Source organism: Marmota monax, unplaced genomic scaffold, assembly GCF_021218885.2.
Source record: "Marmota monax isolate L192 unplaced genomic scaffold, Marmota_monax_Labrador192_F-V1.1 WCK01_AAM20220418_F8-fsc00064, whole genome shotgun sequence".
In the NCBI taxonomy this organism is placed as follows: Eukaryota; Metazoa; Chordata; class Mammalia; order Rodentia; family Sciuridae; genus Marmota; species Marmota monax.
The window spans coordinates 1,959,560-1,981,823 of NW_026694542.1; the positions used below are offsets into that span (position 1 = coordinate 1,959,560).

The window sequence follows — 22,264 nt, forward strand, 5'->3', positions numbered from 1 at the left end:
CACAAATGGGTGTACCTGCCTTCTTTCACAGTGTTATGCTTTACATGACTAATGAAACACAAAATATATTTCCTAGAAAGCCACATGTAGGCATTTTGGGTTTTTTCTCCCTGAAGTAAGATGCCAAATGACCATCTCTGGCTGTTGATTATGTCAGGGATGCTTTGCTGATTAAAATGCATATGAATACTGTGCACACACACATGCACCTCCATGCATGAATACACACACACACACACACACACACACACACACCCCACAGCCCTAGCAACAGCATTAAGAATCTTTCTGAAGCTCTATTCAGATACTGTCTCTGCCAAATGAATGCTTAGCTATTATGATGACTTCAGGGATAATTTTGGACTCTTTTACTAGGTACTGAATCTGGTCTGTTATTTATACCTGGAGCCAAATCAACTCCTAAATTTCAAATGTGACTCTATGGCAAATCAAGAGAAAGTTTCTTGGTTATAAGCAAGAGGGTGGAGTGGTAATATTTGGCCTGATAATTTCTTAGAATCCTGGGAATGGCATCTTGTATTCCTGAAAATTTCCTCCTTTCTAGATATACCACCTGGCCCCCAACTCCCCCCAGCAGCTCATTTGCTCCAGCAGGTGGCTGCTCTGGAGCTGGGTTCGGAGTTGCAGCTCAGTGACTTAGAAAACCTGGGGGTCCAAAGGAAGAGCCAATTTAGCTTTTTAGAACTGTCTTACTTTTTCTGTTCATATTAGAAAGGCGAAAATCTCCTTCTGGAACATTTATTCTTTCTTTCCTTGGACTTATCTGTCCTGTTGGAATTGCTATGAATAATCTAATTTGGGAATATTCTTGCCCTTGAGATTCAGAAGGCAAATTTCTTTCCATCAAGGATTAAGAAAGGGCCAGTCTACCCTTTCATACCTTATGCCTAAATGGTTTCTAAATAAAAACATTCACTCTACTTTCTAAAAAAATCTTTGACTTCAATGCAGATTTACATATGTTCTGTCTGCTAGGGTGAGCCAGGTGACTCTGAGTGACTCTTAAGAAGGTCAGGGTCTACCTAGAGGGGTCATGAGTTCAATCTGATATGGAAATCTAAGGGGACAATGCCTCTGTGACAGCACCACTCCCTGGAGCAAATATGGGTTGAGCATAGTTAATCTAAAATCTGATATCCAACCAAAATGCTCCAAAATCCAAAACTGAGTGCTTACATGATACCACTGGTAGAAGATTCTGCATCAAAAGTTTCATGCACAAAATTATTAAAACAATTGTATACAATTACCTTCAGGCTGTGTATATAAGGTATATATGAAACAAATGAATTTTGGGTTTAGAGTTGGGTTCCATTCTCAAGATATCTCATTATGCATATGCACGCATTCCAGACTACAAAATCTGGGACACTTCTGGTCCAAGCATTTTGGACAAGGGCTACACAATCTGCACTAAAGTCTCAGTCAAAAAGCCCAAGCTCATTGCAAAGGAGATTCATTCCTTCATCCATTCATTCACTAATCCATTCTTCAACAGACGTTTATTATGCATTTAGTAGATGTGATAGTGTGTCAATGTGACATTAAAACCTACTGAGAAAGCATAAAATCCTTGGTGTAACTTAGTCAAACTCTGTAGTCTGATCCTGCTTACCTTTATAGCCAAATCCCTCATCTCCTTCCTACTTACTTTCCTTGTGGTAGACTTTTTGAATATTCTGCAGTTTCTTAGACATGCCAGATTCATTCTTAATGCCAGATCATCACAGATGATGTTCTTCTACTTGGGTGCTGAGTGAGCTTTGTCTGACTTCACTCTTGGGCAGCTTTGGTGTCTTGGCTTAAATACTACCTCCTAAGGGATATTCTCCTAGCCCTTGGTGTATTCAGTTCCTTGCTTTGTGGCTGGAGATTGTGACACCTGATGCTCTCTGTCAGTGTATCCATCACATTTTATTGCACTTGTATGGTATCAGCCATCTCCATTATATTTTAAGAGTTTAAGTGCAAAGTCTCTTATTCACTGCTATTTCCATTGTGTAGCAGAGTTCCTGGCACATAGAAAACATTCAGTCAATATTTAGTATTTTGTGGAAGTGCCTAGTATGTATTTATTGAATGAATGAATAAACCACCTCAAATAATAAGGAGGGTCTTAACCTTACAGGAAACTTAAAGTTCTCTTGGTATGTGTACTTTTTTCTTACCAAGTGGCCATCCACTGGAAGTTTGCCTCCTCTAGTCCTTCTCAATGAATCTCAGCCTTTACTGATCATGTCCTTACTTTTTCCCCCACTCCCTAGCACTTTTACAGCATGTTCTTGTTTTGTGTTCTCCAGCTGTTTCCTGAAGTGTGTCTCATCTCTACAAACTGGTATTCTCCTTAACTCCAAGCATAAGCCTATAATTATGTGATGTTTGATTCATTGAACAGCAAACATTTGAACAGGTAGTTAAGTGATCAGAATCTCCTTTAGGAAGACTTCTTTAGTAATTACTACAAAAACAGACATGGGATCGAGAAGCAGCTTTGCCCTTTCTTTCCTCCCTCTCCCTCCTTGCCCCTCCTTCCATGTCATAACACCAGTGTTCTCATTGGGAACACAGAGAATGTTTTATCCATCCATATTCTGAACTTCCCCTCCACCTAGTTCCACCCCCACAGCTATTTCACTTGCTTATGTTATTTGTGATGGTGTCTTGGTGATTATATTAAAATATCCTTTGAAGAAAGGGATTGCATTTTATTTTGTATCTTTCTCCTACATTCCTTATACTTCTTGGCCTAGTGCCTCACAGATAGTAAGTGCTCAATGAATGCTAAGAAAGTCAAACATTTATTTTGTGCAAAGCATTGGATGAGGGAATATGTTGGGGATTCCAAGAGGAATGAAGCATCTTCTCAAAGACAAAAGAGTTCCAACTGATTTTAAGGTAGAATTAAATAAGTACCATTAAAAATGTCTGAGCAAAGTGCTAAGGGAACTTAAAAGAATTACTACTTCCTTCTGGAATGCTTAGGGAAGATTCACAGGGAAGGTTGCATTTGAACTGGATGTAGAGGAATGAAGACTTCTGGAGGTTGAAGAGAAGCCAAGTTGAGGCAACAAGGTCTTGACCATTTGGAGAAAACAAGTAGTCCAATGCACTGGAATGGAATGAATGAGCTGGGATGATCGAATGGAGCTTGTCTCAAAGTAAGTAGATCAGATTGAGGAGGGCTTGCATGCTGTGTTAAAGGATTCTATACTGTAGGTGACAGGAATTTGAGCAGGAGCATGTCAGTGCTGTTGAGTAAGAGCCCTCTGGTCTGGCCTTTGTGGACAATGAGCTGAAGTGGTACGAACCTGGAGGCAGGAAGACACTGATGGAGGCCTTTGGAAACATAAATTAGGAGATGCAAATAGGATACATTTTGGAGGTAAAATTTACAGGACTTGTCAGCAGTACAAGTAGGAGTAGGAGAGGATGAGAGAACTAGAAAGAAGTTGAGGTGACTTTTAAAGTTTTAACTCGTGTGATGGCAGATAATGGTAACATTGATGATCCCAGGACATGTCCATAAAGACAGTTTGGGCATTTGTGATAGAGTCTGTGCATTTTTGAAAGACAGAGATCAGGGAGCTGAGTTCTTGGGGCTGCAAGGATTTGTCTTAGACTGCCTTGAAGAAGTCAGTCCAGGCCAGGCCAGACAAGTCCAGGCCTTGAGAAACATGTGAGGCCATTTGAAAGGGGACTAGATGCTGGTTTTGCTGGAAAGAGGACTTTCTCATTTAATGTGAGAGTTTGCAGTTTCCCCTTGGAGTTGGTTCACTCAGTGGAAGAAACTTGGGACTGGGAATGGGGGGTTTGAGCTTGGGTCCTGGTGCTGCTTCTCATCCACTGTGTAACCTTGGGCAAGTTATTGTTTATCATTAGGCCTCAATTTTCTCACTTGTAAAATAAGGGAGTTGGACCAGTTAAATTCAAAGGTTCCTCTCAGTGTACTGTTCTCTGGTTTAGAATTTCAGAATACTTGTGAAATGAGGCCAAAGCTATTATCACCAATACCAGAACCCAGTAATGTCCACTTTCTGTTACAAAATCCTGCCCATATTTTGAAAATGTCCATATATCATAGCAAATGCATATCTGCCCTTCAGTTAGTTACATGCGGTTTGTTTCTAAGACATAAATTAAATTGATCACTTTTTGATGACTATTTTCTAACAATTTTTCACTTCTTTAAGGGAGTACCTTTTCATCAGAATCTCAAAATTAAATTATGAGAAGAAAGCTGCAGTCCCTTACTGTGGTCAGCAAAGAGTCCAGCCAGCCTACTTCCGTCCTCTAATCTCTTGACCTTCCTTAGGGCGCGGCTGCTCAATAACAGCTCTGATTCTTTTTTCAAAAATAAAATGTGCTATTTATCAAAAGCAGCTAAAAGGGGACAAAAAAATAGAAAAAGAAAACTAACACCCCAGGGTGTATCTGAACATGCTTATTATGTGCGAAGTTGTTAGTAATGAATGTGACACTCTCCCTCCTCCTCCCTCTCAATTTCTAAGCCCCAAAGGAAAAAAAGAAAGGGGCTGGGAGGGCACTGGCTATTCAGTCCAAAGCAGACCTTTACAAAAGGTGCAGACTGTTCATAGGCATGTTATTTCTTGATTATTTTGTTTTAAGCCCCAGTTGACCTTTCATATTAAAAGCAATGGTCCCAAAAATATCCTGGGAAACCCCCCTTTGGGATTTTTATCTAAATCTTGGAAGCCTGGATTCATGACATTTGAAGGGACTCTTCAAAAAGAGAAGGTGGGAGTCGATAACAAGAGTGTTTACCTGAACTAATCGTGGAAGATTTTCCAGTGTCACAATTTTGAGAAATGGGATTCTCTTAAGGAGGTTACAAATATTTCACTGAAAGCTTTCCAAGAATGGCCTTGTAGGTCCTCACAGCCGCCTCTTGGCGGGCTGGAGTACTGAGGTGATAATCAGAGTCCATGTTTCTGAAAAGTCCTCTTGTTCTGGCTGCCACCCTCCTTTCAGTCAGCATTAGAGTTCCCGTGCTATGAATCCCCTATTGTCTGTGGGAGCCCAGGATCCCCCACACCATGCAGAGGGAGGAATGTGAGCCTCCGAGGTCTGGCTCTCGGTTTCAACCCTATCCAGCAGGTCACAAAGCCCCATTTATATGCAGCTCCAAAGTTTTATCATAATTCTTTATAGACTCAACCCCATATATTCTCCTGGGCAGTCAGGAGATGTTTGGTAATGAAGCCCATTAATCCTCATTTTCTCAATTGGCACACTTAAAGTTCCAATATTTATGTTCACACTGTCCTAATTTTGGATGTCAAAGATAGTCTACTAGACAAGGATCATTGCTAAAGGATGACTGACACAAGTGGAAGAGTTCATCAGGATGTGATACGTGATGGGGTTTGTCACAGTACCCGTCATCGTATCACGAATGGGTACTTTGAATGACTCTGTGGAAAAGTAATAGTAAATGCCACTGTGGGTCAAATACCTTCTGTGTGCTGTGCAGCAATATCACTGAATTCTCACACCTTACAAAGTAGGATTATCCACTTTTTATTGATGGAGAAACTAAGGTTCAGAGAGATTAATTAGCTTGTTTATATGCACTTAGGGGCTGAACTGAGACTCAAACCCAGGTCTCTGAGTGCCAAGCTCATGGTATTTCTACCTCACTCCTTTGCCTCTTATCAGAAATATATTTTTAGGTGAATGTAACAGGCTTTTTTTTTTAAAGTCACATTAAGAGTTAGAAACTTAAGAGCCCTTAAGATCCTTTGGACAACTGAGTAATGAGATCTGCTCTGATAAGCATTAGCACCATGTCGGGTCAAGTAGAATCTGTCGCATATATTCCACCTATCAATAGGTGGCAGTATTCACCTAAATCTCTCCAAGAGGAGTCAGCACAGGTCTCTTCTTACACCATCCCCAAGGCCATCTGTATTCTTTGATGTACTGGATTTGGTCATAACAAACAGTGTATGCAATAAATGGGTTGCTCACTGGCTCTCAGTCATGTCTATGTTCAGTGAGATTGGGACTGAAGTGGGTTATGGTAGAGGACTGGCATTGGGATCCCTCTCCCTTTACATAACTCATTTTGGCCTTTTCCCTGGGGAGTACTTCTGTTGGCAATTCAAAGCCAAAAGTGATTTTTTGTCTTCACTTGCTTCAAGAGTATTATGTGGACTTCTCAAATAATTTTAAAACGAAAGGGTTAATGCGATAGGATTTGATAATTCATGATCCAGAAAGAGTTTGTTCAGGTTAAAATAATACAGCAATTTGCAGGCGGCATGGTTTCAACTTCTCTAGAACTCTATGGACCAGTATATCTACCCATCAAGTCTTAGAAACTTCAACTGCAGGCAAAAGTAAAGTGGTCAAGTTGATGAGTCAAAATACTGAGGGCAAATGATTTTACTAAGATTTAAGAAGATCCCTCCTCCTCTGCCTACACTCTCTGTTCTTCTTCCTTCTCCTTTTTTTTTTCTATAAAGAAAATCATAATGTCAAAAATAATCTGTTGGTAAAAGTATTGTCACAAAACCAGTCTCTATTTTCTAGCTGACAACAGGAGTCTGCCTAGAACTTGGTTTCAGCAAGTCAGGAAAACAAGTGTCAGGGTAAATAAAAGAATAAGCCGAATTCTTAGATCTATCTGTGTGGGTTTCTTCATTTTTATTTGGGATTCTTGGAAGTGATCATTATCAACAGCCACTAAGAACACTCAGAAACCCAATAAGCCCCAACTCTCAGAACTAGCAAGTTGACTCAAGTCAGATTCTCAGGAGACCAGATTCTCTTAAAAAAATTCAGATTGGCTGGTGGACTGAGGAAGATGGACTTGAGTCAGCATATTCACTTCTCTTTCATGTTCCCAAATGGAATGAGTGACTTTCTCCTACCTCCTTCTGGTACCTATAACTCAGCATCGTCTACCTTCCTGACTTGGGACTCTCCCTACTTACTACACTGAAATTCCCATGAGGATGGGACTCAGCCTTCATTATTAATCTTTGATTTCTCCTGAGCGCCTGGGGCAGGGTTTTGTGCATGATATATGATTTTGAATACATACATGTTTAAATGAATGGAATTAAAGAGAACTCAGAGGAATATATTTTATATTTTTGTCTGGTTTAAAGAAAAACTGAAGCTTGGATATTGAATATGATGCATGAGTTACATTTCTTATTTTCTACCTGGTTCTTCCATTTCAGGCAGTCTTTTTGACAGTGGGCATAGCAGGCCAAAGCCCACCTCACCCCTGGAGCCAATAATTAACTAATTTTATATCCTTGGCAAGGCCACTTTATTTTGTAGAACACTCTGGTCATGTGGATGTTAAGTACAGAAGCAGGCACAAAAGCAGTTACCAGGGACATTAAGTGACCCACATAGAGTGTATCATTCCAATTACTAATGTTTCCTGCCTTTGTGGTTTGCAGCCCAAATCTGCACTAAAACTCTGAATACGGCAATGCTGTTTCCTAGTGGCAGCTATAGTTCTTTCCCTTATTAGGGCAAAGTTGGGCAGAAAGGAGGATGTTCATCTTCAAAAGCTTACAGAACTACATTCAACCCATTAGCATATCAGGAGATATTGCCATGCTCAGGAAATAAATTACCCAGCCCAAAATCACAGGCATAAATGAAGTTGTCAACAGCAACAGTTCAACTGGAGATTGCTTGATTACACGTTGACTGTGCTGGCTATTCAGGGACACACCAGGAAGAAAATTGTTGTCATATTGTCCACCACATTCCCAGCCTCCTCCCCAGCCATGGTGATGAATCTGATACCCTCAGGCACACAAGAAAACAACAATAACAACAAGAAGCCAGGAGAAGGAGCAGGGTCTTCTGTGGAGTCTTTCCCCTCCTGCTGTTCCAATCTGTCATCATCTTTTAAAAAAATCAGCATGACAAGGAGTGGAAGTTTAGGTTCTGGCCCTCCAAATGAATATTTCTCAATAGGCTTCCTTAGCCTTTCCTAACCTCCCAACAAGCAGCAAGCAAACTTTAACTCGGTAGGTGGGATTCACACCTTCCTAAGTCAAAGGTGAAGGCAGGCTGAGTGTTCCTTTCTGTAGAAAAGCCTACATAGGTTGACAGCAACTGGAGACTTCTTTTGAAGCTTCTCCTGGCCTTTTTAAAAACACATTCAAACTTCTCCTCTATTAAGAGAGGGAATCCAGATGATCTGAAGGCCTTCCAGGGCTCACATGCTATACAACAGAGGCTAAAGAAGCACTTAACACCAAGGACATTCTGCCACAAACACTCAATGTTTTATTTCTGCCCAGTTCTCTTGAATTGTATTTGATATGTTCTGATACTTCAGAAGCAATATGTGAAATTTTTCTTAAGCATGTCTTCTTTATCAGAAATGTTTGTTTTAAAAAACAAAACAAACAAAACAAAAAACTAATGTAGATGTTTATTCCTTAATAGAAGCCTGTATCCAGGCTCTTTGATAAAGCCAATAAGATCTTTCTATTGGTGGGGCTGGTAATTTTTACATGTTTATGAACAGCACAAGAGCATTTACTCCTTCAGTTATCATCAGCGGGGAATGATAGGCCTTCTGGGGAATGGTGATTTGCATAAAGAATCATGGTATAAAGCACCTCTGGGTTTAATCCCTGGTACAAAAAAAAAAAAAAAAAAAGAATCATGGTAGATTTTAGCTGTCAATCAGTCAAGCCATATAGAAAATTATCTTCTTTCCATCTTCACTTATTATTTTTTTCTCCTGAGGGCCAATCAAAATTCCTCTTTGAGGAATATTTCTTTTTGACATTTTTAAGTCCAGGCTTACATTGAATTCTAGACCCCTTAAGACCAAATTTCAGAAAGAGTCCTCTTATCCTCTGTGAGCTGCTAAATAAATAAATCTCTACAGACATTTCCTCTTTTACAGGCCTTCTTTCCTGTTTATTACACAGCTGAGGAGTTCCTTAGATGATATTTGAGTGACAGCCTTATGATCCCGTCTTTTGCCAAATTGTCCAGCTTCTTAACCCTTCAAGATATGTATCATTCATTTGAGTAGTAGAACAGTTTCCTCAGCCTATCTCCAAATTTCATGGCATGCAATCTCAGTATTGAAGAAAATATTCTCTGCAACTCATCATGGGAAGAATTCAGAACACTAAAGCAAAGGAGCAGTGAGGAAGTTCATTCAAACATAGTAATTAAACCTGTAGTTGTATGATAGGGCCTGCCAATTATAAAGGCAGACCCTATCAGAGAAACATTGGACTGAAAAGTACCACTATACCTATTCAAACTACTCTCACCTGAAGGGAAAATCTTCAGAAAATTCCAGATCAAGTTTGATATACAAATGTTAGGAGCATCTGGCCTAAAGCATGTAGCAGCAAAATGACATTTGATGAGTTGGAAAAGAAAGAAAAACATAGAGGACAAAATAAAAAGAAAGCTATAAGATATGTTATCTTACTTTTAAAGAAAGCTTTGAGGATTTGTCTCATTAAATTTTGGTCTCATCTCTATTATTCCAGTCTTGCCTCAGAGACATTGGCAAGGCCCTTTGACTGCTGGCCGAGTTCTGTCTTTAGGCTCCTGCCCCACTTCCCATTCTTCACTCTCTCCCAGACTTTGAGCTCCATGAGGTGGCTGGTTTGAATGGGGTGCTCTGGCCACTTGATTGGAGTGTTCAGCAGAACTTTCTCCAGTACACCTATGCCAAGTACTCCATGTCATTCTTCAGCATTTTGAATAGAATTAGAGGCTCAATGGCTTATTCACTTCATTCATTATTTGGAGGGAAAATCCAAGATTTTTCTCAGAGAGGATTAAAAGGACAGCAGCAGGCGCCCTCCCTCTGTGTGGCCCTTCCAGCTGGGACTGTCTCCTCTTGGTTTGAAAGGGAAGTCAAAGAGTTTCTCCTCCTCCCCAACTCTTAACACAGTCTATCAAATACAAGCAGAGATAGTCATCCATTCTCATTGCCGCTTGAGTGCTCAGCCTTAAAGCATCAAGGGGAAGTAGAGATTTTCTGTGACATTTGCAACTCCAAAATGCTGAAAGAGAGAAAGACCCATGCTACATATTCACCATCTCTGGTAGACATGTTAGTGAGAAAATCAAGCACTGAGGAGCATTAACACTTCATGAACCTAACTAATATTGTGCAATGTAGTATATGGACAGGAGGAAATATGACTGTCTTAATTGAATACATTTAAACCAAACAGCCCAGTGAACAGGAACAACTTATTTTGAGCTTCTCAGCAATGAGTAACAAAGTAGATCAATGCCTGAGAGCATCAGAGATTGCATAAGGATCCCAGAATTAGAATGAGATGTTTTGAGATCTGTTTGAAAAAAAAAATCACTGTTGCTTTCAGTTAACCTAAAATCTTTCTTCTCTTACCTCTAAATCTATACCCCTCTCTATTGAAAAGTACTTGAGGTTCAAATTGCTATAGAATGTTATGGAGGAGGGCAGCCTAAGCTGGGGCTCCACTGTATGAAAAGGCATAGGATGCCGGAACTCTCAGAGTCAGAAGATATGAGTAAAAGAATCAGATTTATTAGCTTTGACTCTCTGATAGCTACTTGCCCTGAGTCTTAACTTTCTTTTCTCTAAGATGGGATTAATAGTAATTACCTTGAAAAATGCTTGAATAAACAAATCACAAGAGAAGATCTGCCAGGTGTGGTGGGGCATACCTGTAATCCCAGTGGCTCGGGAGACTGAGGAAGGAGGATCACAAATTCAAAGCCAGCCTCAGCAAAGGCAAGGCACTAAGCAACTCAGTGAGACCCTGTCTCTAAATAAAATACAAAATAGGGCTGGGGATGTGTGCTCAGTGCCCTTGATTTCAATTCCCAGTACCCACCCCGCCCCCCCGCCAAAAAAAAAAAAAAGAAAGAAAAAGAAAAAATAGAAGATCTATAAGAAATCCAACGCCTATGGAAAGGTGCTCAACACTATCTGTCTTCAGAGAATTACAAAATAGAACCACAATGAGATGCCAATTATTGCCACTAGGATGGATAAAAATGAAATGTTGGTGGGACTGTGGGACACCCAGTACTGATGGGGATGTCAAATGGCACAATTGGAGAACTGTTTGACAACTTGTAAAGTTAAGTATAATGTACTTAAGACTAAGCACTTCTACTTTGGGGTTTTATCCCAAAGAAAGAAAAATAAATGACTGCAAGGAGAATCATACAAGACTTTTTAGCAGTTTTAGTAATAATAATCAATCTGAACATTGATAATCATTCATCAATAAAATAATACATAAACAAATGGTAGTAATATTCATTCTATGAACTATTACTCAATAATAAAAAGGAATGGATTACTGAGACATACAGCAATGTGAATGAATGAATCTCAAAAAGGTCAGATTGAACAAAAGAAGACAGACACAACAGAATACTTATTGCACAGCGACATTTCCACAAAGGCCAGGAACTTATCAATAAGACAGAACTCAAAACACTAGTTGTCAAAGGACTGAGATCATGGGATATTTGGACAGTAGCAGAAGAAAACATTTGGCACTGTTGGAAACTTTCTGTACCTTGATTTAGGTGTAATATACAATTATTGAAATGTATCAAACCACACGCAAAATCTATTAATTTTATTATATGTAAGTTATCTTCTAATTAATTTAAAATTATGTCTTCCCTCACCACTTTACAGAGATATTGGAAGATCAAATAATATTTGAAGCAATTAAAATACCATGTAAATTTGAATTGTTACTATTTTATGGACTAAGATAAAACATAGACTAGGTTTCTAAGAATAGCCAGATTTGTGAAAATGTGCATCTGAAAATCAAGTGCAAGATCCAGGATCCAGGACTGTGGCCCAAAGACTAGGAGAACAGCACTGAGAGCCATCCTTACTCCACCTCAAGACACTGGTCTGTTGCTGGCCTGTGTGGTGTTCTTGGGAGAATCAGCTGTAAGAACCTCTTTCTCCCATTTACTCTGGTGTACTGCTTGGAGAGCAGAACCTGGCTAGGTGTCAGCCCTGCTTTATTCCCTGGGCCAGGCATATTTGTGCCAGAAATGATCTGTGTAGCTCTCTCTGAGGGCCTTCCTTATGACCTTCACATACACTGTTCTGTATTCCTAAAATATTTGTCCCTGCTTCCACAGGATGGGGCATCTTTCATCCCTCAGATCTGTCATTAATATTATTTCCCCAGAGAAGAAATATTTTTCCTCATCTCTGTTCATCTCTATCTCAGAATCCTAATGTTTTCTTAAAAGGACCAACTATATGGATAATTATTCTTTCTTTACCTGATCTTTGTCAATTTTTCCCTTCTGTACTGAGTTTCATGGGAGAGGGAATCCATTCCATGTTCACTGTAATGTCCCAAGATTTGGTATTGTGCCTAGCACATAGTAGGTGCTTTATAATATGATTAAATTGCAAAATCAGGTACAGGCTTGAGAAGGTGTGAGGCTGGAAGCTAATGATTTTCCCAGTGGGTGATCAGGTAGCAAAGGCTAAACACCTGGAGACCAACAGGGATCAGGAGGACCAGGGAAGACCGAAGAGGGCCAGAGATCTGGTAGTAGGGATACTGAGAAAGTGGGCACAAAGATGTATTAGGGATTCAACTGTAGGAGTGAGTATCCAGGTATGAGAGAACAGGTTAGAAATAGTAAGATGGGTGGAAAGAACGATGAAACTCTACACCCAAGGACTCATGAAATTGGCTTCCTTTTACACCATGGTCCTAGAGTACAAAGGCAGTGCTGAACCACAGACAAGTTCAAATCAAAATGTCTCTGGAAGTGGAGGGTACAGGTAGAAAATCAAACATCTTCTTGTAGAAAAGTGGAATTGCACAGAAAACAGGAATGCTGTTGGGTAGACTGAGGCATACTTCAGGATGTGAAAGGCAGACCCACCATGGTCCAGAATGGATCTTAGCCTTTTAGAACCAAAGTTTCTGGTGAGTGTTAGATCTGAAAGGGAGATTACAAAGTGTGTTTGATGCTGGAAACAGTGGGCAATCACAAATTAAGCACACAAACAACAAAAAATATTATGAACACTTGCAGAACATTTTATACCCACAATAATTTTGAGCCCTAGAGTAAACCCATGAAGGGAAGCAGGAAGGGAAACATCTGGATTTACAGATGAGAAAAGTGAGATCCGAGTCTCATGGCTAGAAGGTGGCATGGCCACTACTTTGTTAAACATCACCTTCTTTGAGTAATTGCGTGTATACAGCACCACTTTCAACCACAGTGACTGGCAGGACATGGCTGCACAATGAGAAATAATACTGAGTTAAAAGGAAAGTTATCTTGAAATCCACAAAGCAGCTTATTAACACAAAGTGACAAGTGAACCTCTAATAAGATAGTCTCACATGAGAGCCATAAGGGATAGGTCAGGGCAGCTAGATTCATGGTCCATTTGATCCCATGATTTTGCCTTAAAAAAAAAATACCAAGGACTGTGAAGTAAGAAGTCTTGTTTCCTTTACTGTCAAATTTCAAAGGTGAAGGGCATTTCCCAAATATCTTAGGAATCTCTTAATTAGTCATCATCATAAATCTATTTTAAGTCTTTAAAATATACTTAAGCAATTTTTTGTAGTAGATGTCCATTATTTTTTCTTCCTGATTTCCCATTAGGTCATCATTCCTCCTATATTCTAAATATATATGGTTTGGGTGATTTTGACCCTTATCAGTTTGAACAGTGGCCGGTTAGAATACATTATATACCACCCATGGTGATTGGTTCTCAGGTGACACATGTCTCAAGCCAGGCCAGTGGGATCAGCCTTAGGACTTTGCCAAAACTTGTGAGATGAATTATTTATATATTTTGGGGGCTTAGCACAAAATAAAAATTTTTATACCCACAATAATTTTGAGCCTTTGGACACTATTCAGAAAGTAGGAAAAAATTAAAAGCACTGAAATATAAAGCCTTATTCTTAAAAATACTGGATCAGTTATTTAATCTGGTATGTATATAATAGTAATACATAAGTAATAATGACAAATTGCAAAAAATATGATATTTTTAGCGTCATTTTTATGTAATATAATAAATAGTAACACTTTACTAATGTGATCCTGATGAACCATAAGATTTTCCTGGCTTGCTTTGTCCTTGATAAATGCAAGATCATATACAATTTTTAATTTCAAAGGGATTTCTTCTGATGATGCAACATGACTGGGCCTGTTGAGAATATTTTAAATATTATAATAACATTTGGATAAATTTTTGATAAATAACTTAAAAAAATAAATTCTAATATATTTATTTTAATGATTCTTGAAGATTTTTACCACAAAAGATTCTGGGTAACTCTGAATTTACTTTTAAATATAAACATATATGATGTCATTTCAATGTTTCCTCTGACATTTTTTTGCAACTTGTGAAAGTTATATAAGAAATATAGTAACTTCATAGTTTGTTTATATTTAAAAATTACTATTCCTATGGTCTATCATTGTATCTTTAATTATGAGAAAACTAATTTTAAAATTGTCTTCCTCACTAATAATTAAATTTGTTTAAAGCTTCATATAAAAATAATGTTCTCTTCTACTGAATGTAATAATCTTTAAATTTAATTTCTATTTATAGAGAAAGAACCAAATCAATCAAACCAAGTAGATAATAAAAATCAAATTAAAAAATAATCCCTTGTAGAATAGTGTCAAAAATTAAAATACTAATGAATAAATTTAACCAAGAAGGAAAAAATATACTGGAAATATAAAACACTGAAGAAAAAAACTAAGAATGACACAAATATAATGAAAGATATACCATACTTATGAATTGAAAGGCTTAATACTGTTGAAATATCTATTCTGCTCAAAGGATCTATAATTTCAATGCAATCTCCATCAAAATTACATTGATATTTTTCACAAATAGGAAAAATAATTTTAAAATTCACATGGAACCACAAAAGAATCATAATAGTCAAAGCAATTCGGTGTGAGGAAATCAAAACTATAGGTACCACACTATCTGATTTCAAACTATACTTCAAAGTCAAGGTAATCAAAACAGTTGGTACTGACTCAAAAACAGATCAATGGAACAGAATATAGAGCCTGGAAATGAATTCTTATATCTGCAATCAATTGATCTGCACTTCCCTGGAAAACACGGGCTCCCATAATTTACCTAATACAAAATAGATCATTTGAATTGTACTTTAAGGATAATTAAGAAAATTGAATTCATTATTTAGAAACACACATATATATATATATATATATATATATATATATATATACACACATGGAAGGAAGAAAGGAAGGAAGGAAGAAAGCCAGAAAAGAAAAAAGAAATCTTTGAGCCTAGATTATTTTACTGGAGAATTTTACTCAACCTCTTCTAATACAGAAGAGGGAACACATCCTGATTTGTTTTATGAAATTAATCATTAGCAATAAATAATATTACCTTGATAACAAAATCAAAGACTATACCAAAAATGAAAACTGCACACCAATATTCCTCATAAGTAGATATGCAAAAATATTAATCAAATATTAGCAAAGATACTTCAGCAATATATGAAAAGATTTATATCCTAAGTGCTATTACCTTAAGGGAGGCAAGGCTCTCTATTGAAAATCAATGTAATTCTTATTAAGATGAAAGAATAAAAACATGTTTATATCAATTGATGCATAAAAAGTATTAAACTCAATATTCATTAAGTCACTCATGATAATGACTTGTAGAAAATAGCAGTAGAGGGAACATCCTCAGCTTGATAAAGAGTATTTGGCAATAAATCTGTAGCTAGAGATCTGCCCACACCAGCTTGTGTGGGACCCAGGCTCACAGTAGGACTGGGTCCATCCCTCCAATGGCAGGCATCCTCTGGAGCCCATTCTCCAGCACAGGACTGCCCCTTCCAACCAGTAGACTACCACAGGAGGTCAAGCCAGGCAGCCTGGGTCCAGCCCCTCCACAGCGGGACAGACACCATCCAGAGCCTAGCCTCTGATGCAGGACTGCCTCTTCTGACCAGCAGACTACCTCGGAAACTGGCCTGGCTTGGCCCAGATCCAACCACATCAACTTGCACAGGACCCAGGTCCAAGGTAGGTCCGAGTTCGCCCACCCCTTCCCCACCTGGGAAGCAATAATAAAAAGCAAATTAAGGAGCCTAAGCCTAACTCACTTCCCACTTAGGACACTGTAGTCATTGCTATAGCCTTCCCCACGCAGTAGCTCATAACTTTTTGATAATAGATAGGGCCTAGAAGCAGTTGCATCTCAGAGCAGGCATCCCTAAGAGAGTGTGATGCCCACCCTTTCAACCCCATCGCTGTAAGACATTACTTCCATCTTGGGCCACCTCAACTATTATCTCAAGTTACCATGGCTATTGTTGCCACCACCTTTAGTTGCAGTAGCATACATTGAGGGATACCAGCAGAGTCTGCAAGCCCAACATCAAGGTGAGGTACAGACAATCTGCACGGGCACTACAACAATATATGGAAGAAGCTGTAATATCTCAGATCCACACTGCAAGAAAGGAAGACACATAGACAACATGAAAAACCAAGGGAGGGAAGTGCCCCAAGCAAACCAGGATACTATAATAACAGAACCCATGGACAGCAAAGGTGATGAAATATCAGAGAAGGAGTTCAGAAGGTTCATAATTAATATGATCTGGGAATTAAAGAATGACCTAAATGAGCAAACCCAGGCAAAAATTGATCACTCCAATAATGAGATAAGAGAGCAAATACAAGTAGCAAAAGATTACTCAAAGAGAGAGAGATAGAGACTCTGAAACAAACCAGTCAGAAATCCTTGAAATGAAGGAACAATAAACCAAATAAAAAACTCAATAGAAAACATAACCAACAGACAAGATCACTTGGAAGAAAGAATGTCAGATAATGAAAACAAAGTATACAATCTGGAAAATAAAGTTGACCACACAGTGCAGATAGTAAGAAACCATGAACAGAACATCCAAGAATTATGGGATAGCATCAAAAGACTAAATCTAAGAGTTACTGGGATAGAAGAAGGCACAGAGTTTCAAACCAAAGAAATGTACAATCTCTTCAATGAGATAATATCAGAAAATTTCCCAAACATGAAGAACAAATTGGAAAACCAAATACAAGAGGCTTATAGGACACCAAATGTACAAAATTACAACAGATTTATACCAAGCCACATTATAATGAAAATGCCTAGCATATGGAATAAGGATAGAATCTCAAAAGCCACAAGAGAGAGGAATCAGATCACATATAGGGGGAGACCAATTCGTATCCCAGCAGATTTTTCAACCCAGACCCTCAAAGCCAAGGGATCATGGAACAACATATACCAAGCTCTGAAAGAAATTGGGTGTCAACCAAGAATCTTATATCCAGCAAAATTAAGCTTTAGATTTGATAATTAAATAACAACCTTCCATGATAAACAGAAGTTAAAAGAATTTACAACTAGAAAGCCTGCACTACAGAACATCTTCAGCAAAATATTCCACAAAGAGGAAATGAAAAACAATGATGAAAATAAGCAGAGGGAGGTATTATACTAAAGGAAAAATTAATTGGAGGAGAAACCAAGTCACGTTAAATAACAAAAATGGCTGGGAATACATATCCTGTCTCCATAATAACCCTGAACATTAATGGCCTAAATTTACCAATCAAGAGACATAGACTAGGGGATTTGATAAAAAAAAAACAAAAAACAAAAAACAAAACAAAACAAAACCCAACAATGTGCTGCCTCCAAGAAACTCATCTCATAGGAAAAGACATCCACAGACTGAAGGTGAAAGGCTGGGAAAAATTATATCACAGGGAATGTGGAAGCAAGCAAGGGTTTCCATCCTCATATCAAATAAAATAGACTTCAAGCTAAAGTTAATCAAAAGGGATAAAGAAGGTCACTACATACTGCTCAAGGGAAACATACACCAACAAGACTTAACAATTATAAAATGGAACATCTACATTCATCAAACAAACTCTTCTAAAGTTAGAGTCAAATAGAGTTCCAGCCAGTGACGCCAAACAAGATAATAAAAAGGCATATAATTCAAAAAAGTGGTAGTAGTAGTGGGGGGACTCTTTCTATTTGCAGTCAAAGTGATGCTCTGCAGAAAATCTCAAGGAATCTACAAAAAGACTCCTAGAATAAGTGAGTTCAGCATGGTCACAGGGTAAGAGACACATAAAAATCAATTATATTTCTATATATTAACAATTACTACATGGGCACAATTTTAAAATGCAGTGCCATTTATACTTGCTCAAAGATGAAACATTAGGTGCACTTCTAAAAAATTATGTACATGACTTGTTTGCTTGAAAACTATAAGATGCTGATAAAAAAAAATCAGAGACCTTAATAAATGGAGAGATACTGTGTTCATGGATTAGAAGATTCAACACATTAAAGATGTCAGTTCTTCCCAAGTTGACATATAGGTTTACTGTAATCTCTATCAAAGTCCCAGAAAATGTTTTTATAAGTATAGAAAAGAGTCTTTTAAAATACAGTAAAATAGGCAAATGAATTAGAATAGCTAAAATAATTTTGAAAAAGAAAATAAGTGGGAGGAATCAGTCTACCTGATTTCAAGACTTAACATAGAACTGAAGTAATCAAGACTGTGTAGTATTGGCAGAGAGCTAGCAATGGAGCAGAATAGAAAATCCAGAAATCAATCTACACAAACATTCCTGAGTCTTGACAGAGGTGCAAAAATGGTCCAATGGAGGAAAAATAGCATTTGGATTGAAGCAATTAGATATCCTGAGGTTTTATAAAAAACTGAACCTCAACTTAAGATTCATATCTTATTCAAAAATTAAGTCAAGATGGATCATTAACTTAAATGTAAAATGTAAAATTATAGCATTTCCAGAAAAATCATCAGAGAAAATCTTCAATATGAAGGACAAGGAAGAGTTCTTAGATAAATTGAACTTCATCAAAACAAACTTCTACTCTGTAAAAGATCCCGTTAAAAGGATGAAAACACAAGCTGTGGAGTGGGAAAAATATTTCCAATCACTTATCTGATGAAAACCTAAGAATCTAGAATATATAAAGAATTCTCAAAACTCAACAGTAAAAACCAAACATTCCCATTAGAAATGAAGAGATTTCAGTGAAGAGGATAAACAGATGGCAAAAAACCAATCAGCATTTGAAATAAGCATAAGGAAGTATGTTCAGAATCACTAGCCATTAGGGGAGTGCAGTTAAAACCATGAGACATCACTACAAACCTATTCAAATGGTTAAATAAAAATTAGTGATGGCACTAAATTCTAGAGAGGATATAGAGGACTGGATCACTCATACATTTCTGGTGGGAATGTAAAATGGTATGGGCAGTTTGGGAGTTTCTTTAAAAACTAAGCATATAACTCAACATATATTCCAGCAATTGTACTACTGAGCTTGTATCCCAAATAAATGAGGGCCTATGTTTTCACAAAAACATGTACACACACACATAATGAAAACACTAGTCATAATAGCCCCAAACTAGAAACAACCCAGTTTTCCTTCAATACATAAAGGTTTATACAAAATGTAGTATGTCCATACTGTGGAATGTTACTCAGCAATAAAAGGAACAAATGTGATACTCAGAACTTGGATGAATCTCCAGACAACTATTCTGAATGCACAATGTTAAAAGATTTCATATTATATTATTTTACTTAAAATAACATTTAGAAATGCAAAATTATAGAATTGGAGAACAGATTAGTGGTTGTCAGGATTAAAGAGGGGATGTATGTGGGATTGGGAGGGAAGTGGACATTGTAGTAAAAGAGCAAGTTGAAGGATCTTTGCCATGATAGGAATGTTCTATTTCTAAATTATATCGTTAGCAGTTTTCTGGTTGTGATATTGTTACCATAAGATGTAAGATCTTACCATAGGAAGATACTCGGAAAAGAGAACATAGGACCTATCTTCCTGTATAATTCCTCAGAATAGCATGTATATGAAGTTATGATTATCTCAAAGTGAAAAGGTTGATTAAAAATTAGGGGTGGGAGGGAAAGGGAGGCGGCAGGGGATTAGCAAGGATGATAGAATGTGATAGACATCATTATCAAAAGTACATGTATGAAGACACAAATTGTGTGTCAACATACTTTATATACAAACAGAGATATGAAAAATTGTGGTATATATGTGTAATAAGAATTGTAATGCATTCCGCTGTCATTTTTTTAAAAATCAATTAAAAAATTAATTGTATAACAGCCTACTTTAGTGGTCTAGTCTTGTTTATACTTCTTTCAATAGTCAAATGTGCCTTGACTTACGATGGGGTTATGTCCTAATAAATCACCATAAATTGAAAATATTGCAAGCCAAAATGCATTTAATACATCTGACCACGGAACATCAAGCACACAATGGGTTGTCCATCCTCATGCTGGCTTGGATGATGGGGAGCTGCAGCTGCTGTCCTGCACTGCCAGAGAGGATTTCACAGCATATTGCTAGTCTGGGAAAAGATTGGAATTCTGAATGTGAAGTATGGTATCTACTAAATGTATATTCCTTTTATACCACGGTCAAGTGAAAAAACCTTCAGTTAAGCCATTTTAAGTCAGGGATCGTAGGTATCTCCCATTAGTGGTTTCTTGTCATGAAAACTGAAGTGAGCTTTCTGGAGTGGTTCTGGGGCACTGGGCTATGTCAACATGGACAGCAATAGTCTGGCACTGGAGAGCACATGAATTTTGCCTAAACCATTTATGCAGTGGGCCTGGAAGTATGCTACCTGACTCGCCACTGCTTAACTAGGGTCTAGTGGCATGCTTTACACACAGGCACACACACACACACACATTTAGAAACTATTTATTGAAAGCAGTATTAAAAGATCATTTTCAGAACTCTGCCAACTGTTCTGCTTCTGAGTTGGACTGTGTTGGTTATACCTCAGGTCTAATGGAATTGTTGGCGCTCAGATTCTCTAATGATGAAGTCCAAGGGGAAGACAACATCACTTGCCTGAACACTTGGCCTCCCACTTACTCAGATATCAACACCTCTCCTTAGTGAAAGCCAAAGGAAATAGGCTTGGAGGGAATACAGAGCAGGGGTTGCATATTATTTTGCCTAACAAATCCATTCCTAGGAAATTATCCTATAGTTACCTGTCGACAAATGTGCAATAACATGAACAAACAGTGCACATTTCATTGCAGGGGTGCTCCTGGTCACCAAATGTAATCGACTGAAAAGAGATTTAAATAAAGCATGACAGTCCTTATAATGGAACACTATGCAGCTATTAAAAAGGATCTGGTCCACATTTATAATTGACACAGAAAGATGCTCATGACAAATTTTTAAAACAAAGTTCAAGAGCAATTCTTATTTTTGTGTTAAGAAAGTGTACGTTCATTTCTCTAGGTTTAGTAGTGTAGACATAAAAATATAGAAATATAATGTCTATGCCATTAACATGATTATCTTGGGAGTGGGCAGGGTCATGGGGGATTTTAATTCTGTACTCTATTCTGTAAGTTTGAAAAGGTTACTGTCAGTATAAACAATTTGTAAACAAAGTTTTTTTTTTTTTTAAAGGAAGAGTGCGGGCTTTGGAGTTTAACAGACTTGTATTTGAATTCCAGTACTTCTATTAACTTTACAAGTTTAGACAGGTTATTTAGTTTCCTTATCTGTAAAATGGGTATAATGATACTTAACATAAAAATATGAATTCAGTTAGGTAATAGATGATTTAGGGCTAGGCTCAACAGTGTCAATCTAAAAAGTACTCTCCCTCTACCAAGACTATTGGAGCGAGTATTGGACTTGAGTACAACTTTTCCATTATGAAAAACCTGATAACTTCCTGTTCCTGTGGACTCACTCAATTTTCAGGACTGGCTACTTTCCATTGTTGTTTCCTATTCTCACCCAAGGTTCAAAAGAAATGTCACTGCAGTCTCAACACCCTGATTTGGTGTTTATATTCTGCAGACAGGCTCTTCTCTTCTTCTTCATCTAACTGGTCAGGTCCCAAATCTTCCTGCTTCGTCTCTAATATAATGGAGAGAAGCCCTTCAAAGCTCTGCATCTTCATCATTCAATGAGTCCATCTAAAAATGGCAGAGCCACCATGTCAGTCTTTGATTATATGTCTAATTTGCAACTTTGCTTTGGGAGATGAATGTCCACATGGCTTTTTGGTCCCTATGACAGTGAAAG

At 37.8% G+C, this 22,264-nt stretch overlaps 1 protein-coding gene across 1 annotated transcript in view; it reads right to left on the minus strand.

The window, feature by feature from the left end:
- Ankfn1 (ankyrin repeat and fibronectin type III domain containing 1) overlaps positions 1–22,264 on the minus strand; it is a 347,331-nt gene that overhangs the window by 158,589 nt on the left and 166,478 nt on the right. The gene's annotated exons all lie outside the window — the stretch shown is intronic.